At 45.2% G+C, this 19,771-nt stretch overlaps 1 protein-coding gene across 2 annotated transcripts in view; it reads right to left on the bottom strand.

Moving 5' to 3' along the window:
• The window catches only part of RAD54L2 (RAD54 like 2), a 63,638-nt gene extending 57,184 nt beyond the window's left edge, over positions 1-6,454 (bottom strand). For both annotated transcript variants that reach the window (XM_080350712.1, XM_080350711.1), the window contains exon 1: positions 6,305-6,454. The gene's annotated coding sequence lies outside the window, so the exon portion shown is untranslated. The remainder of the gene's footprint in view (positions 1-6,304) is intronic.
• Positions 6,455-19,771: the final 13,317 nt, after the last annotated feature.

The following is a 19,771-nucleotide window of genomic DNA, read 5'->3' as shown; positions in this document are numbered from 1 at the left end:
CTTTATCTCCTGAGTTCTACAATCCTTCCCCCATCCTCAAAATCTCACCCAGGCTCCTGGACAATTAACGCTGTTCTCCCTCAATCTTCCCTGCTGTAAATAATGAGAGAGGTGGAGTTACCTTATAATCCTCATGGGGAGCAGCAGCACAAAACTGATGTGATTTCACAGAGAAAGAGCAAAAACTGTTTGCCTCCCCTCTGTCCTGTCCTTTTTTATTGTACTTTTTAAATTTCTAAGATAAACACAAATCAAAAAGCCATGCATGAGTTTCTTTTGGCTAGCATATAGCATACAACCCAGCTAACCTGAAACCTAAAGACGGTAAAAATGAAAGCAAAGTAGTAATATTATTTTTATTCAAGGAAAAAGACATGAGAAATTTCAACTTTTGAATCCATTTTCTGTAAGGTCAAGGTGAAGATTTTTTTAATGAAGTTAAAAACATACAAGCTGAAGTCTAAAAGGAAGATTTGTTATTTCTGAAAATCTAGCAAGAGTGTCTGTATTCAAAGGGGTTTTTTCTGTATCAGTTTGGAGCTTCCTTAAGGAAGTCGGGAAAAAATGTTACCTAAATCGCAGCTTCATTTTCATCTCTCATGCCACTCCAGTTCTTGTGGTGCAATTTTTCCACAATAATAACAACAGGTGTTGTTAAAGCAGCAAGACTTGAAAAACTAGAGGATTCCATTAAAAGTGACAGTATGTTTTAAGGAAAACTATATTCCAAAATATTTAAAAACGGAAAGAGACCAGCAACAGATTTAGAAACAAAAAGATCATTACTTAGAGAACCATTCTAAGTCACAATGATCACCTTTAAGAGAAAAAAATAAACAAAGTAATCTAGACTATGAAATAATATTTTTAACTTCCAGGCGCTGGCTGATATCATATCTTTTTCCACTAAAAAGCTGGTACACAGCTTATTTTCCCCAAAGAAAACTGAGAAACTTTTAAATATCTCATGATAAGCTAAACCAATTGAGCACTTTAAGAAACAGTTTTATAATGATTGACTTAATCGCCCAAGCAACATCAAATGTTACATCATCTTCCTTGCTTTTAAAATTCCCTTTAAAAATGTCAGTATTAAACCAGGTCAAAATATTTCCTCACTGATTTCACACTGATTTCACCCCTCTGTCCTTATTCAGTATTTCCTGTTATTATGGATGTACATTAGTATTAAAAAAGTAATCAGCTTATTTTAGTAGCCCTCCTATCTACAGTGTTACTCTGAGGACTCACATATGGCCATATACATATATATATGTGTGTGTGTATATGCTGAGCTCCTGCCGTCCTCTCCAAGGTCTCCAGTTTCTGGAAGCACAATTCTTTTTTCTAGACTGATAGCCTCCAGTCTTTCCCACAACATGCATAACTTTATGCTCCATCTCTATAAACACATATTTGGCCATATTAGACCCAGTTACCCACACAATTCGAAGGACACTGTACAGCTGCCATTCCTTCTTCATGCTTCACCACTCCCTGCATCCTTTACATAATCCACAAATTTGATCAGCTCCAATTTCATGTTTTCTTCCAGGCCACTGAACAAAATACTACAAAGCACTAGACTACTATAAATCCCTGAAACATCCTCCATTCATTTTCTGTTTCCCACATCTGCTATTTTTAATCTAGGTTTTGACTAACTGACCATACACGAAAACATATCTGTTGAACAAGATTCACTTTGCAACAATACCCTTATTGATTAGTATTGCAGAAGGAATGGGAATATAATCATCACACAAATCCCATATCCAAGTATATGTTTGACACAAGAGTTTTGATTACAACTTTTTGATCTTCCAGAGCACTGACACTCACCAGCCATGTACCAGTTTCCTTTATTTCACTAATTTTGAGTAAACCCTACCACCAGCCCTCCTCAATCAACTCATTTTTGAGTAACATCCTGGTTTCCATGCTGACTCAGGCTGTGTGAGCATTGCCACCCCACAGCCCCTTTTCAGGCTTTGTCCAGTTCACAAATTTTGTTTGGTTTGAGGTTTGATTGGTTGCCTTTTTATTAGCCCTTGGGTGCAACATACAGCTAGTGCAACTCACATGAGATCAATACACTTTAATAACCTATTTATTGCAGATTCAACAACTCCAAATATAATAGCCCACACTTAATTGATGCTGATATCCGGAACAAGGCTTGAGTTTCTCAGAGACTGAAGAAAATCTTTTGATGAATTATCTTTTACCTAAAACATGATTTCCACGGTTCTCATGGGCTAGAAAAGCTTTCTTCACAAGCAAAAATTTTGGGTAAAAATTTTCATTGCCAAGGGAAGAAAGTACAAGTCAAGATCGTATTACATCCACCACATTTAAATGATACGCTGTACTTGCCCTAACAAATTCTTTGTACATGACCATCCACATTGGCTAAGTAATCGAAGGGTTCTGTAGTTCCTGTTAATCAATTCTGCCCCCATATAGCTCCAGTTCTTTGTTAATTAGATCAAGCTAGCTTTCCATAGAGAATGCCAGAGTAAAGTTATCTGCCTGTAAACTGCCAAATCATTACAAAACCTCTTTAATTGCTTTTCTAAGTTTAATGTCTCTCTTAAGGCTCTCTTGTTGTGTAAACTGCATTGTTTTGCATGTTAGGCCTCAATCAAAGTCCTCTCATGTTCAGCATAAATTTTGATGTATTTGTAACACAAGAAAGCATGTGGGTATATTGAGCTTTTCCAGCTATTATTTTTCACTTAGCTGCCAGCAAAAGTCCACCAGCGTAGCGCTAATTACAGTGGCAGAGGAGAGCTTCTGTTAATGTGCTTAATCCTTGGCTAGAAATTTAAGTCATGGCAGTAGAAAGTGTTTTGTGCCAGCGCATCTAATGAGGCTTCTACCAGCACCGCTGTGTGTGCACATGAAGTGGGGGGAGGAGGACAGAGTCACATCAAGTCATATCAGCAAGAAGCTAGTTCACCTAATCAGCTCTCCTCCTTTTCAAATAGGTGTTCAAGAAGCCAATGCTAACTGCACTTTGCAAATCAAAAACCCCTCCTAGGATTTAGGACAGTAGCAGAGGGCACTATTTATAAGGTTTGAACACTGTGTATATATATATATATACGCATATATATATATATATATATGTTATACCACAAGCCACACTGACAGTATCTAACATTTCTTCAGCCTCATTGTCAAGCAACTGGCTAAAAGTCTTCGCCTCAAGTTTTCTGCATCCTTGAACATCTTCTGCCATGAAGTTATTTAGCGCTTTTCTCAAGCACAGAGTCAATACTCCCTCCAGACAGGTTCACACCAGCCTTTATGTTTGTTCTAATGTTTGAATAATCAGTTGTTACTCATACCTAAATTGGTTCAATCTTCCTTCGTTTCTGCATTCAAACTTGCAGATACATCTGCAGAATAGCAGCTTTGGGACAAGCCAACAGAGTGCTTCAAATCGCTGCTCCCACTTACACACTTCAGAGCATGCTGAAAATGCTGCTATTAAATTTAAAGTGATGTAATACTTCTCTTTTTTTCCCCCCCTCCTTCAAATGAGTTCTAGTTACCTTCAAAATGCCACAAGATTTTTAAAGGTGTCAGAGTAACCCCAACTCCAGCATTACCACTGAGCAAGAACAAGATTTAAATTATGAGTGCTGCTCTGAGTTTACAATAGGACTGAATCAGTCTCGCTTGCAGGACTAAACTGACATTCTGCTATTCCACTTCAGATATAAAGTTGAGTCAATTGTATGCCTGGCCTTCAAGAACTTCTAAAAGCCTATTTTCTATACTTTGAGGTATATTTCAAAGCAATCATTCTTGATAAGTTTTATATCTGCATGGCTAAAATCAATGCATACATTTTTCACCCTTCATTTTCCCCAAAAAACTTGTTTCAACTTCAGATATCCTCATTCTGATAGCAAATATGTGCAATCAGCACTTGCTGGTTACCACATATAAAATACTGATCAGTTAGTTTCTTAGTGTTCCTTAGAATAAGAAGTCACCAGCTAGCAGCTTCAAAAGAACAATGACTGAAAAAAAACCAACGCACACTACCATATTCTCAGAAGTCAAACCAGCCTCTAAAGGTGCCTGTTCAACAATTTTTCCCCTCTCATGGCTACCTGTAATTCCACCTTCTTCCTTCTTGCATTATGGAATGACACTCGATTTCATCAACTGTTACTTTACCATCCCCCTTCATTTTCAGGATTCTGTTTCTTCATAAGCATAAAACCCTAGAAACCAGAGGTTTCTAAAATTTAATAAGAAATGAAGCTTTTTTCAAATTACCTAAATATCAGATTCTACACATGCTGTTCTACAAGTTTGAACATAACTATTGATTTCTATTTCTTCTGTGTTGTGGTAAGTACTTAATAAACACTGATTTAGGGGACAGAGGGGAACTGCAGCTCTCTATAGATTATCTTATTTTTATATAGCTTCAAATGTTGCTTAAGTACAACAAATTCCTATCTTGCAATAAGCATTCTCTGAAACAAACCCATCTGTAATTAACTCAACATGCTTGACAATCAGGAAAATATTATGTAGAAATTATTTTGTGTAAACAGAAAACACACATCTCAAAATTATATCTGTACCAAGTATCTAGGAATATCAAATGGTACTTAGCTTCTGAAGGAACTGTGTTCTCCAGAATTAAGTTTAAACTAAGAAACTTCATTAGCATGGGATATTTGTCCTGCAGAGTGTTATGTTGCAAAAACTTCTAAGCACCTGAAGGAAACAAGTTCAAGGAAATTACACTAACATAACTGCACTGCAGCTAACTGCATTCTTAAAAATATTGCATTTAAATGTTTCATTTAACTGACATCCATAAACAACACTATCTGAAAACACATTTCCTACGTTACTAAATTCTGGATTTGAATTTGATCAAATGAGATTCAACTCAATCCTCACGGTAAAAGTCTCACTCCACTGCCACTCCCTTCTCAGCCCGGTAACCTGATATATCTCAAAGAGGTATTTGAAATAACACAATTTTGAGAAACAAAGTCACAGCAAGACAACTGGCGGACCTGTGGGCTGGGAGGCACAACCAGTCAGGGTATGTGCAACAGCAGAAGAGTTAGGAAAGGCCAGGTAGTCAACAGCCACCACTAGCAACAACTGCAATGTGTGGAAAAGGATAGAAAAACTACGGCTCAGTGCTGCAGAAGGTGTGATTTGATGCATGTGTGTAAGTATCACCCAGGTATGTGCTCACATACATGTCAAGGAGGCTCTTTTCAGAGATGCACGGCAGAAGGCGAGATACAACAGTTGTGTATGTTACATACAGGTACATACAAACACAAAATGTGACACAGGTTGAACAGCAGGCTAAACACAAGTCAGCAGTGTACCCTGGCAGAGGTGCAAGCTAACAGCATGCTGGGCTGCTCCAGTAGGAGCACAGTCTGCATGAGCAAGGAACCCATCACTCCCTGTCACTTGGCGGTTTCCATACCCACCTGAAACACCATGTGCAGTTTTGAACACTCCAGTACAAGCAAGACACAAATAAACCCGAGTGAGTTCAGTGGAGGGCTACCAAGATCTTCAGGGGAACAGAGCACTTGCTGTGTGAGGAAAGGCTGCAAGAGCTGGGGTTGTCCAGACACGGAGGTTCTCCAGAAGATAGGAGGCACAGAGATACACGGCAGGAGGACAGGAAACATAAACTGCAATAGCAGAGGTTGTGACCTGACATAGAGAAAGGACCTTTCCCTGTGGAGACAGTCAAACACTGGAAGAGGGACACAGAAACTGACAAATCTTTGGAAGGTTGAATACCTGAATGAACAAAGCCCTGGTCTGAATTTGGTGTTGACCCCGCTATGAGCAGCAGGTTTGACTAGACACCTCCTGAGGCCCTTTCCAGCCTGAATTATTCGATGACATTGACTTGGATCCCAGAGAACACTAAAATGACCTGTTACCATTTTCTATGCCAGATTATACTTCTCAAATCTCCACTACTGAGATAAGACAGGAAACATATTATTTGTTTTTTCTCCTCAAAAGAGCACATGATGTTCCAGTCCAGGACCTACAATACTCTCAAATATCAAAATTGGAATTTCAAGAGATTTGAGGCATGCAGAAGTTACCTGAGTGTAGTACACGTGGAACACTGTGGCTAAACATTCATCTTCTTTTGAGAAGGGGAGAAGGTAGTATTCAGTCTGAGGCAGTGTTAACCCAGAAAACATCACACAACCACAAAAGCTTTTCTTAAAGCAGCAACTATATTTTTTTTTTTGGAAATTTCACATTCAGCACCTACCGTTAATGAACAACTCCTATATTCTGATGCTGATAAGGTCACAGGACAAGAGCTGTTCGCTCTGTGTATTCAGGATGTATAGCTTCACACCTGGGAAAAGAAGCCTCACTTAGCAAACCAAAGGCCGCTCCAGAGCTCCCATCAGAAGCACCTGCAGTGGCCTAAGCAGGCTGGTTTGTTTTCATCCCTCTGCTGGACACTACTGCCCCTAGAGCAGAACTACCAAAACAAAGGATGTTTATTCTAAAATAACTGATTTTGCACTGAAGCAGACAGAGAATTGCTCACAAGGTCCATTACTCTAACCTGGGGAGGGGAGTTACCACCTTTGACCAGGCAGCAAGAACATCTTAAAACAATACAGAAGTTTCTGCAGTCATTTCCTACGGGTTATATTGATTATTTGTAACCACAACATTTGTGTAACCATACAAAGATATCCAATGTTAACAAAGTTAAAAAGACAAGCAAATGTGATCATTAACATCTTATTAGCATAAAAGGTAAAAAAAAAAAAGAGCTCCATTATTTCCTTTTAAAGACTTTTTTTTCACTAAAAATTCCCCACCTGCAGACTAAGGTGATGTACTGAGAACTTTTTAAAGCACCAGTTTTGTACAAATCAGTGAAGTGGCAGGAGGGGAAATCAATGGAGTTTACAAGTGTCTCATAAACACGAGCACCAAAACGTCCAGTCACCAATGTAACCACCAACAAAAGCAGCCCATAAACTATTCCATAGGGGGAGCAAGTTAAAAAGCAGTGAGACAGGATCAAGAGATAACAGCTCAACACACCGAGACTTCGCCCTCTGAAGCTCACCACCAAGTCTCCCACAGACACTCAATTTTTACTTTGCGTGTCTGTTTACCAGCCCTAGAGATCACGGCTGCTCAGCCGCAGCCGGAGCGGGACAAGCGCTGTGCCCGGCACAGCCGGGCTCTGCCAGCCCCCCGGCTCGGGTCCCTCCCTGCAGCGCGGGTGGGCACCGAGGAGCCCGACACCCCACGGGGGCAGACGCAGCCCCGCAGCCGGCCCGCCCACGCCCCCGAAATCAGACACTCGCTTAGGCCCCGAACCGCGGCGGGATGCAGCGGGAGATGAGCCCCCCGAAGCCCGGGCTCGGCGGGCCCCCGGCCGGTCGCCCCGCTCCCACAGTAGCTGGCGGGGCCCGGCGCGGGGGGGTGCAGCCTCAGCCAGACCCTCGCCCCCAGGCTCAGCCCGGCAGCCCCCGGCTCCCTCACACCGCTGCGCCGGCATCGGGCTCCCCCGCAGCCGGGCCGCTACCCCGCCGCCCTCCCGCCCCCTCACACCGGGTGGCTGTTTCCCCGCTGCCCCCACTCCACCCCACACGGGCCCAGCGGCCTTTGCCCCTCCACCCCCCTCCCGGGTGTCCGCTCGCCCGCCCCCGCAGCCCCCCGGCCCGGGCGGCCGGCGCCCCACGCCGCTGCTCACACACCCCCGGCGGGGCGGGGCGGGCGGCCGCGGGCCTCCGCCGGCGCGCCCCTTCCCGGCTCGCTCCCATTGTGGCAGCGGCGCCCCCACCGCGCCGCACCGCCGAGCTCTCACCTCGGCCGGGGGGGCGGGGGGGGCTGCGGCGGGCCCCGGGAGCTGAGGCCGCCCGCCCACCTCCGTCCCAGCCTCGGCGCTCAGCCGCCGCTCGGGGGCCGCATCACCCAGCGTCCGGCCCCCCCCACCCCCCGCTGGAGCATCCGCAGGATCCCCCGGGCAGCAACAGGCGCCTCCGCCGCAAAGGTTCCGCAGGGCGGAGAAAGGTTCCTCCTCGCCGCGGAGGGCGGGAAGGCGGCGGGAGCCGCGCGGCGGGTTCGGGGCGGCCCGGCCCTGGGTGGGCCCCGCGCCGCTCGGCCGTCAGGGCCCGCTCGCCGCGGGACGGGGCTGCTCCGCGCCGCCAGGGCCCGGCCTCCCGCCGGAGTCCCGCGGGCCCCATCCGCCCGCTGGGCAGGCCCGGGAGCGGGTGACGGCGGGAGCTGCAGCGCGGCCGGGGAATACGGGGCCTGCCCGGCCGCCTGGCTCACCAGCTGGAGCTTCGGCTGTTTCTGCCGGTACCATCGGCTGTGAGAAGAGTTGCTGCGTGGAGCGTGGGGATACCCCCCGCGAGATGCTGTTCATTAGCCGCAGGGTAATTAACCACAGGCTGAGCGGCCTCAGGGATCTCTCCCCCAGCCTCCCTCTTAAGGAAGGGACAACACAGAGCTCAGCTCTGGGCCTCGTCCTGTCAGGTCTTAAAACCCTCCACATATGACATTCCATCGTCTCTGGTACCCAGCTCCAGTGCCGCACCCCTTCACAGGAGAGAACTTTGCCTTCATATCCAGTCTGACACGAGACATTTATGTTTACAACCACTGTTTCTCATTCTCCTGCCATGAACTCTTGTCACCTCCCCACAGGCACTGGACAGCCACCGCTGCATCCACCCAAACCTGCTCCAGCTCAACGCACTCCCTTCCCTCAGCCTGTTATGCCCCAACCCTTCACAGCCTCCTAACAACTTTCTTAAATTTGCGTCTCACATATCAGGGGGATCCAAAACCACACACAGCACTTCAGATGAGATCTAACGAGTGCTGAGTAAAAGGGGAGCCCATCACTCACCTCCGCGGCTGGCCGCAGTCCCATGGACACAGCCCAGCGTGCCGATAGCCTCCATCGCTGCCAGGAGACACTGCTGACACCGCACGGAGAGCATGCTGTTCGCCCCGTACAACAGCAAGAGCCTGGTGTTTCCTTTTGTTAAACGGAAGAAAAAGAACAAGACCAGCAGAAAATGTGCCTGTCTGGTTCCCCAGGTCGGTACTCAAATATCCAGAGCATGAAAAATAAAAGCAAGAGACGAGTATCTGACTTCAGCAATGTAGTTGCAGTCTGGGAATGATCAGTGCAACACAACCCTTAGTTCTTCAGGGGTCTCCTGGATTTCAGGGAAGCCAGAGCTGGTCCAGAAGAAAAGGACTGTAACACCACAGAGGCATCTGACAAACACCATGTCCCTGGGCACTTTGAAACAAAAACATGAGGTACCACAGAAAACCTTCACCCTCCTTCCCACCCAGACACATCCAAATCCTCCATGGGACCTTCTGTTAAATCTGACATGAAATTCCAGGTTTTCCTTCCCTGCCCCAGCCTGTCACACAGATGAGACATTCAGAAGGCAGGATGACAGAGGCCTCAGAGACAGAGTGGAACAAGTGGAAGTTAAAGCAGGCAGAAGAACCCCCAGCAGGGCAGTGAGGAGTTCTTATTGGCTTTTATTCCACAGTACAACATTTGGAAAAAAAAAAAAAGTCACACCTCAGGAATTTGCTCCACAGCAGCATTGACAAGCTCAATCCAGGTAAGGATAGCTTCTCTAAGGACCTCCTCTAAGTACTCCAGCAGCTAGCCCCTTCTCCTTGTTTCTGTGGAGTCAACTAAGGGAGCTAAAACAGACCTAGAAATTTATTCTTGGCTAATATAGGTGTACAACCACTATCTTTCAAAGTCAATGGCTCTTTCCAGTCAGACACATGTATCAGGTGGGTGTGTCAAGCTGAGTTGGGCACAGAGGGGCTGCCTGCACAGTCCTGCTGCAGTGTTTGTCCCTATCACCCAGCTCCACATCATACATGTTTTCTCAGCAGGTAGCTCACAGTCCAGCCGCAGAACACCCACATTCACCACACTGAAGCAGATGCCACCAGGAACTCACACCAACAACAACTTTCAGTCCACAGAGCAAGAATGAGTTATTACTGCTGGTTTGCAACACTGAGGCTGGAGTTAGAGTGTCCAGAGAGAACTGGGTAGAAAGCTCAGGTGTTATTCCTCAAGGAAACATAAGTAACCTCAAATCCCACCACACACAGCAGCTCTGGCTCCCTAAACAGGTACCACCTGTCCTTTATGATCACTGTGGAAGATCAGGTTGAAGGAGTGACCCCTCCTTGAAAAAGCATATCAAGAAATGTTCTGAAATATTCCAGGTGGTATTGGTAATTCCCACCCTACATGAGTGGAACAGCCACACAACCCTTCAAGTACCTTCACAGCCTTTCACAGATATATCAACCATCACCAGAAGTGCTATACAGACAACAAATTGACATGGTTCCTTGGGCCAGTGGCTGATTGGTCATCACAGCAGTGTGCCCTCTGTCCTTCTACTTAAGAGAATAATACTGGGCACATGCAGCAGGTTTGGTTTGAGCTGGGCAGGCACCCAAGCACAGGGAAGTTCCCTTAGCTGGCTGTTGTGAAACACCAAAGCACGGGGATGTGGAGTGCACCTCCTCCTTTGCCAGATTCCTGCTCCAGCCTGCAGTAGTTAAGCCAGTCACAGAGGTCCCACAGAATCTCTGGCTTTTGCAAACCTGACCAGTGCATAGGCCCGAGGGGAGAACAGTAAGACCTGTAGAGTAGTTGCTTTTGTGAGCAGCAACAGATTACTTCCCACCAGGGTCCCAGGTTTTCTTCAGCACCCCGCCACTCCAGCTTTCCTCTAGAAATCTCTGCAAATCCAACCAAGGAACAGCAGAGCCTCATCTCTAGTGATAAATAGAGCTGACTGATATCCTACAACTGGGCCTCAGAAGAGTAAGGCAAACATTATCTTAATACAGGAAAGGCCACCAGATTTCAAAGCAACAGCTTCAACCTCTATCGCTTTAAATGCTCATATCATTTACAGTCTGAATTGGGTTCCTGGGCAGTATCAGTTACATGGACTAGCAGCTGTAGAGGACATTAGCACAATTCCTCTTCCTGAGGTTTTTACAGTTTAATGGACAGGAAGCATTGCTGGTGAGCCTCCAGCTTCTGATGCTCCGACCAGAATCTCCCCCAAAGCTCCCCTTCTTCCCTTTGTGCTTTTTTCTGTCCTAGAATCACTCTCAATTAACAGTACAAAAATAAAACTGATGTCATCCATCCCTCCTAAGCTGCACATGCATTATTCATCAACATGCCCTAATTGATTCTCTCATAACCATGAGCACTTCTGTACTTGGCTGTGTCATTCTTGTCCAGCAGAGCACAATTTACAAAGTTTTATGCTACTTGGAAAAGGCACTTTCAAAGTGTTACCTTTCACAGCTTTACTGATTAGACTTTCTCAATACATAGAGCCATCAGGCCCCACTTTTGTGTCCAGAAAAAAGTGTCCATCAAGTAACTCTGATGCACTGATGCTCACTGTCCTGACTGGGACATCAGTACCGCTCTAGATACTCTGGGCCCTCTTCCTACACACCAGGGTCTTTAAAAGAGTCAAAGTCAGGATTTGGGAAGGTCTCTGTTCCTCTGAATAAATGCTCTGAGATGCATAATCCACAGAACATGTGGGGAGTTAAAATGCCCTTACAAAAACTTTCCATGAGAGTTATAGAAGCCTCTCCTAAACCTGCTCACCCTGCCACAGGAGACAAGGCTCTGTGAAGGGTGTCTCTATAGCAGGAGAAAAATACATATCCCATCAGGAAGATAACTTAGCTTTGCCTTCCATGCCCTGGCACTAGAATACCTCTGGCACTTAGTATACCTAAGCTCTGTCCAAGAGTTCTAGAAACTGAAAGCCTGTGATGGGATGCTTGGAAACAGAGCAGATGCCATCAAGGTGCAATCCACGGGCACAGCCAAAGCAGCAGGTCTACATTTCACTCTGCAACCCAAGCAGCTGGGAGTCAGCATATGACAATCCATTCAATCAATTAATAAATCACAAGCCTGGCACAAATGTGTTTGGTTTGATGGAATCACAGCAGTTGTTTCCCAAGTACTCTAGTGACAGTGCTACAACTGCTACAGCATAATTCCTAATGCTGGTGGGCATGTCCTTAGATCCTTCTCTTTCAAGCGTTTGGTCTAACCTGTGTTCCTTTACCTGACATGGAGGAGGCATCATCATCTGTGGTGCCATGGTGACCATCCTTGTGCTTCACAGCACCAGTCACCTGCTAAACCACATCTGTGTTGCCTCCATTTCTATGTGCCTTTACTTGCCTCTTTCTTCATGTGGTACTCACTCTGGGTGCTGGTCACTGTCCCCTCTGCTTGCTGCTGCACTGTCCCACTGTGGAAGGAGAACACACTCTGGCCAGTCCCTTTCTCACAGCAGGCACATCCACTCTGCAGGATAGGAAACCTAGAAACTGTTTCCATTCTGAGAGAACAACTCAGGCAGCCACACAGAGGGAAGGAAAGTGAAAAGTCAGAAACAGAAGCTCACTCTATTTCTAATATCACACTTAATGTAACATTAAGCTTTGTGCTGAAGGACTTGGTCAAGGAATTACCAGGGAGTCTCATCTCAGAGGAGCCTGTTAATTTTATGGTGGTTCTGCTTCATGAACATTTAACCAGAATCATGGTATTCATCTTGGATTTCACTTGCACCTTAACACTCAGTCTGCAATCTTCTCCTTTCCCCACTAGAAGGGGCTAAGAACCAGACACTGGAGAACAGAAACAAGTAAGTTTTGTTCTGGACAAGCTAAGGACAACCCTCATTACATGAAACAACTGGAACACTTCCTCTGTGTGCTCAGCTCTGCACTAGCCTAATCCAGAAGAGAATCAGTGCCATTACAGGGCAAGATCGCTCTGCTTGGAAAGCAGGCATTTATTTTGTTTTCTTAACCCTATGGTGAGCTGCTTTGAGAAGATTACAGTATTGAAATGCTGTAATGCCATTGCATAACTCAGCACAGTGCTGCTTGCTTGAACTGCTTTTCAGCCTTCAATACCCCACTCTCAAACACCAAGTCATCAAATTGGGTGCAGCCACTCAGAGAAGACAGCAGGAAGGTAAAACGAGGCACCACCTTTTCTAGAGGAAGGTACAAGTATTTGCAGTTTCTGGTCAGGAAAGGGAATAACAAAAATACAATGATATATAGAGTAACAGGAGGAAGTGGGGGCAAGAGAGGGCGCTTTGCTCATGGGAAGAGCAGTGGTATATTTAAAGAAACAAAAGTAACAAATTTAAGAAGTAACGCAAGGCAGCACCTTATCAGAGAAGGTCACACAGCAGCTCCCGGCAATCCCCACAGCAGGGCATCCCACTAAAGCAGGACTCAGCCTGCTTAGCCACCTACTGCAAGGACAAGGACTGTGGAGCCAGCAGCAAAGTCCACAGAGACCTGCAGTGTTGAGAACTCCCATGAAGGTGACAAAGTTAAACCCACAGCTCTAGCACACACAAGTGTTTCATTGAATTACCCGTGAGGCCCATTAGCAAAGTCACAGGGAGGTAAAAAATATTTTGAAGTTACATAGTTTCTTTCTTGTTTTGCTTAGTCAGAAACACATATTGTAGTGCAACTGAGAATGAAGTAAGCAACTAAAAAACAGTTTTACAACAAGATATTACTAGAGCCTTACTTGCCTCTAAACCCAGCCTAAGAAACCAGACATCCTTGTACTCCCTCTCAGGTCCAGCTCACTCCTTTTAAGCCCTCCTTCCAAGACAGCTGGTTACAGCAGGTGCAGCCAGGTGAGCACAACAACATCTACTCCCACTTCACCCCCAAAATGCACTGACTCTTTTCTGGCCAGTGTGGCCTTTCTGTATCCCAGGACATTTCACTCACCTAGAACAAGAGGAGGACACAGGATAAAAAATCACCTCCTCACCTTCCTTAGTGGAAAATAAACCCAGTGGCTGGTCAGGACTGCCTTGCTCCCAGCCGTGCTTTCAAACCCCCTTTCTAATGCTACAGTCAGCTTTCTCCTGAGGAATCAACTTTGATAATACTCTGAACAAGGGGGTTTTCCCATGTGCGATAACATTGTCCCTGTGTTGGGCTGCAGATGTTAGGGACCTAATGGGCCTCAACAGCCCTGACCAGCCACACCTGGGGCTTCCACTCACCCCTCACTGTCAATTGGCACAGGGGCTCTATTTAAACTCAGCCCTGGGTACTTAGTCTTGGGATGTGTTTGACTTTGGTTGGTATTGTTGAATGTGGCCTATAGAGTTGTTTCTTAGCTTAAGTTTGGTGCTGCCTTATCACCATGAACTTGCCTGGTAACTTGTGTTCTTGGTTGATGCTGACTGCTGTCCCTTGGCTGATCTGGCCTAGGTACTGTGGTATGAGCACTGACTGGGGACAACCTTGCCCTAGCAGTTCTGGGATCCCCTTGGCTCCTCACTTCTTGTCCCTTTAAGAGCAGCAGGTATGTGCTGTTGGTAGAGAAGTGAAGGACTGCTTTTCAGTCCCTGCTGCTCTTCCTAGGGTTCAGGCTGTTGGTCTCTACCCTCACATCATCTGTTGATGAAGACCCTGGGGTTTACCATGACTACAAATTATATGTGAATGATGCTGGTAGGTAGCATGGCTATGGAGCAGATGGAAACAGTGAGCTTTTTCTGTTTTCCTCATTTCACAACTGTGCTTCAGTTGTTTATCCTGAAACTTATCCTCACAGATGAGGATGGCAACGGGAGGTGTTTGTTTTATGGAAGAGGGAAGGATATGTGCAACTAAATGACTAATAATAAAAGATTTCTTGGTTTTGAGCAGATATACAACAGGCAGAAGGACTGTGAAGGAGGTGGATTGTCAAGGTTTGGGAAGATAATTCAGTGCACTTTTCATGTTGATGCTGATAAGACCTACATTTGCTTCTTCATTCAGTAGATTCATCCAGGGTTTACTATTAATCTACAGCTACAAAACCAGATACCTAGCTTTTCCTCTTTGCTTTTCAGTATGCTTTCTTCTCTCTTTTTTTATTCTTCATGCTGGACCTAATCTTTTGTTTGTTAGAACACCTGTAATCACTGCAAGTTCTTTGATGTAAGCAGCCCATATGAAGGGATTAGTGTTGATTTCACGTTTTATTTATTAGCAGTAACAGTTACATTTTAGTATTGTAATCCTGAGGCAATGTACCATGTGAGATTTCCTGGTCATACACGTCTGCTTGTTCAGGCAGCGAAGTGTTAGTGTCACCAGGACCTGCTCCATTCCTGTCATGCCATGGGTATCTGTGGTTGCATCCCACCCGCAGCTGTTGCCCACTGTCTTCCAGGTGGGGCCTGTTGTACTGGAGGGGTTTCCTCAACACCCTGTGCGCTGCAATTACTATTTTAACATTTAAAACTCCATACAATGAGATGCAAGCCATAGCATCTCCTAATTTGTACCTACATTCTCTTTGCTGCTACTCTGATGTCCTTTCCTGTTTCACTCCCAGTATATATTATTCACACTACTCGTGATGCTGAAACATCATTCTAAAACATTGGTGGAGTTGAAGAACATAATCTTGCTAATGGCAGAAATTGATGTGTTTAAAATCCACAATTCATTATGCTCTAGCATCTTGGCATGCCCTGTCTTTGGAAAGGGATCTTCACAGCAGTTATTTTGGCTTCCTCACTCAGTGGGAATATACTGGTGTAGTGTAGTACTCTCTACAGTTTCTGTCCTCCTACAAAGAGTGGTATCTGAATTTTGGAATAATCTAACATCATTGTAGTCTGCTTTCCCCCCACAGTAGGCCATTTCACGCATTTGAAAAACAACCCTCTAAACAACAACTCTTTAAACTGCATTAAGCAGCATTTTCCTCCTTTTATTGACTCCTCTGGCTTTACAATGGTGTCTCAGGCTTAAGGAAGTATCTCTGTTTCAAAAGCACATGATCATTCCTGCAAGGCTTTCAAATAGTTTTGGTGGCAGATGTATTTAAGTAGAAAAATTATGGAACTGTCTGTGTGAAGGGGGTAATCTTGGGGCTGCTTGTGTGCACGAGATGTCCCAATGCATAAAGTACAGGTTATTCATTCTTTTGTATGGCTGGAGCCTGTGCAGGTGAATGACCTTCCTTGCTCAAACACAGCACAACCTGCCCAGCCAGGCCATTGGCAGGAAGGAGGGGAGGACAAAGCAATCAAGAGGCTGGACAATTATTTTTGGAAATTTGCTGTTTGCAGATCAGAAAAGCAGTTAAGGTGGCAATGTTTCTGTTGAAGAGCTTTCGGAACTGCACAGAACTCCCTTTCAGGCATGAGAGAGCACATGGTTGCCTTTTAATAGTCTGGGGACTGGGACCTGTGTTCAGCATGTGGAGGGACTGAACTTAGATCATTCCCTTTCTCCAGGTTCTGGTGCAGGAAGCAGCCTCTGGGACTGCCCCATCACCCTATGTGGTGACTCAGCACAGAACCCAGGTAGCTGTTCAAATGTACCCCCTTTGTGGGTGCAGTTCCACTGCACCACTTCCTTGCTCCACTCTACCTACCTTCCTCATCTACATGGCACTGGTGAGAACAAAAGTGAAGAGTAAATTAAGCCATATGATTTACCTTACTGTCTGTACCCTGGTCTAGACCACACAAAGGATGTTGGAAAATACTATTTTTCTGAAGTTAATTGGTACTAGGACAGGGAAGGTATTAGTAACAGTTGTTTTCAGTTTATTTCCAAGCAGCCAGAGTAACTATACAAAAAGGGCAAATTCATCAGGAAAATGTCCACAGTGCACCCAAGCTGCACACACCCATGGTTGGGGATTGTTACAGATGACTGAGCATGGAAACACTGCATAGCAACCAGAATTATGTGAAGTATTAGGAGAAAATTAAAGAAAAACCACACAAGAAGAGACAAGACAGAAGGAGCCAGGGAATGACTGGAACTGTAGCTGCAGATGGTTAGAAATCAGCCAAATAATAGAAGCAAAACTTGCCCAGGCAGGTTTACATATACCTGCTAACAGCCCCTGTGGACGCAGCAACCCCGGTGTGCTTTGGGGTCACAAATGGACAGAAGATGGGGCAGAGGGCTGTAGCAGGAGGTGACAGCCCTGGTCACTCCTCTGCACAGCCACTTGTTCCACAAGAGTGAAAAGAAGTAGGTAGAGGTTTTTGCACTGATACAGACCTCTGGAAGATTCCCAGGTGGAGGTGTTTCTGAACACAAGTGCTGTGCTCTCAGCTCCACTGGGAGGTGACCTGGAGGCAGGAACGCTGGCTCTCAGGGTGCTTCAATGTTATCAGGAGATCTGTGCACCTCTGGGAACTTCGCGGGTGAATTGCAGAGCTTTTTAGCTGTTTCAGGCTGGAGATATATTCCACAGCACACAAACTTGTTTTCTTAATCATCTTTGATTTTCTTAGTTATATTCAACTAATCCACACCCTGGGTTTAAAATTGCTTGCACACAGTCTGGGTGCAGAGCTGAGGAGGAATGGTTTGCTCCCAGCTGGTGCCTGCATGGGAAGGAGACTCTCAAATTCCTCAGAGAGGTTTGGGACATGAATGCTCTTAGCAGTTCCCCACCATCAAGTGAATTGAGATGGGATGAAAGGCCCTGAGCAGGACTTGCAGATCTGGACACTGTGACTGTGGCAGAAGCAAAGGGTGAAGTCAGAGACTCCTTCCAGAAAACACAGTTCGAGGATGAGGATGCTGCATTTGACACTTTTATGGGGAAGAGGAGAGCCACAGCCCAGCCTCTAGCAAATCCCCTTCAGCCAGCTGTGAATCGCTCCTGGGGATTATTCCTAATGGAGCAAATTCCCACTATCCAGTACAGTTTCCAGAGGAAGGGAGATAGAACTGTGGGGTATGATAGTGTCTGCAGGGTGACATGTTCTCCTACATGTACAGGGTATGGGGTAAAACTCCACTGACTGCAGAATCCATGTGTTACCCAAGTCTTGGTAAAGGACCAAGAGAGAAAAGCAGTGTTTGGAATAGGAGCAAAAGAATTATCTAAAAGTGCAGAGAATCTCTGCAGTTAGTCCAGCAAGCAAAATGGCTTGTGAACTTGCCTGGCTTTAAGAAATCAAGTTTTTTCCTCCTCTTTTCCCATCTTTCAAGGCTCTTGGGAGGGTGATGCTGATCAACTCCAGGTGAGGAGGGAATTCTATTAATAGTTCAGAAGAGCTGTAGATGTGAGACCTCAGCATCCCCTTTTAGCTGGTTGCACTTTGTGAAGGGGATATACGGAGACTTGTAGGTTTAGATCTGAAGATGCTGCTCTGAAGCAAACACTGAATATTAATCTGCTGGATGGTAAGTAACTGCAGCTGGTTTGTAAACCTTTCCACAGCAGACAACATTGTTCCTTGCTGATGTCCCTTGGGGATTCGTCTGCCAGGAGATTCTCCCGTTGCTCATGGGCAGTATTCCACAGCCCAGGGAACACAGCACGAGCTAACAATAGCTAGCGGCAGATGGTTGTGCATCACAAGGAGCTCATGGGGCAGGTAGCAAGGCCTGACACACCTGTCTGCTGTGGAACTGGCTGGGAGGGGCCGTGCTGGAGGTGATTCACAATGTCTATGGTGAAATCTTGCATTTATTATCTGAGTCACTCACATCCCACGTATTTCAAGGAGACCAGCTTTTTACTCCCACAATCCAAAGACAAAACAAAATAAACCTTAGTACTTGCAGCCACAATGCAAAACTCTGTTTTGTGGAAAATAGCATCCTAGCCTCAAAAAGTGGTTAAACACGCCTCCTTCTTCCTTCCTGGCTCAAAGCTTTGTATCTGTATTGCAAAAATCTCCTGTGAGTTCTGCTGTCCAAACAGGCTGTAAAAGCCATAAACATCTCTCATCACTTCCTGCCATCTTTTTAGCTTCTCTTTGGGCTGAAGCATTGTTTCCCTCCCAGGCTACACTGAAGATTACTGTCCAGATGCTACATTAATTGTAATGTCATATTATGATAAGGATACAAACATTACATTAAACACAAAACACAGACTGTCAAGTAAGGTAATACAGGGAAAATTTCTGCCAGTCCTATCCAGTTGTTCTGGTGACTTGGTATGTCCAACAGCTCAAAAGGATCTTTTTTTCTGAAGAAGACTAGAAGCAGAAAGAATCAAGTGAATAACTCTCTCAAATATGTATATATATATATATATATAAATTCTTTGCAGTGGTAATGGCAAAATTATCCCTCCAGAATGCCTCCATTTCTTAATGTTGCATTTTATCACAATTTAAGAATCATATTGCAGCAGGCAGATACATACATCTAAGAGGTGGCAATTAGGCCTGAAGAAAGGTACCACTTTTTAGACTACATTGTTTGTTATGCAAATGCAACTTGCAATGTTGTTGCAAGTCAAGTTTACTCACAGTCTCTAAATCGTAAATACTTACATGTAAATGTCCAGTACTAAAGTTGGTATTTTTTTAGGTTGTTGTTCTGTTATGTCCAGAAGTGGTAAAATTGTTTCTTTTTCAGAAACATCCTCCAGTACAGAGCGAGCTGTGTGTGTTAAAGAGAACATGCTGGGCTTTCAGCTTGAGTGAAGAGCTTCAGAGCTTCATGTCACCCACTTACTATCATTTGTAGTTGCTACTGGACATCCAAACTGTTCCTAATTCCAGCTCCAGAAGCAGAGGTGACATTCAGCTATTTTTCTGGTTATCATACAGCAATGCTGCTTTTAAAATAAAGATAAGGATCTGCATCCCAACAGGAATAGACTGCTAGA

This window comes from Nesoenas mayeri (genome assembly GCF_963082525.1).
Source record: "Nesoenas mayeri genome assembly, chromosome: 10".
Classification (NCBI taxonomy): Eukaryota; Metazoa; Chordata; class Aves; order Columbiformes; family Columbidae; genus Nesoenas; species Nesoenas mayeri.
Note: the sequence above shows the minus strand (reverse complement) of the source record. Positions and strands in the feature narration are given on the sequence as shown.